The sequence below is a fragment of the Pteronotus mesoamericanus genome, unplaced genomic scaffold (genome assembly GCF_021234165.1).
Source record: "Pteronotus mesoamericanus isolate MK-2021 breed Mesoamerican mustached bat unplaced genomic scaffold, CSHL_Meso_final contig_1189, whole genome shotgun sequence".
Classification (NCBI taxonomy): Eukaryota; Metazoa; Chordata; class Mammalia; order Chiroptera; family Mormoopidae; genus Pteronotus; species Pteronotus mesoamericanus.
The window spans coordinates 1794475-1794788 of record NW_026555038.1 but is presented as its reverse complement, the minus strand read 5'-3'; positions in this window follow the sequence as shown (position 1 = coordinate 1794788).

Sequence of the window (314 nt, the reverse complement as noted above, 5' to 3'; positions counted from 1 at the left end):
ATTCACCAAGGAAGTTAGGTCCTCCCGAGCCTGACTAGGCTTGGTCTTGTCATGTTACCCTATACATGTGATTATTCTGGTGATAGGGAACACCTCCCTCTTTGCTGTTTATTACTGAAATCTTCTCTGTAGTGGAGGCACTATGGCTCCCAAATAAATGCTGTAAGATGCAAATGGCAAAGAAGGGCACTACATCAGCTCGACAAGACTTGTCTCACATCCACAACCTGAAGAGAATGAGCGGAAAGGTGGGGAGGAGTGGTCAACGGGATGCGGCGGCACCACCTGCCGGAGTGTCCGGTCTCCTCCCAGGC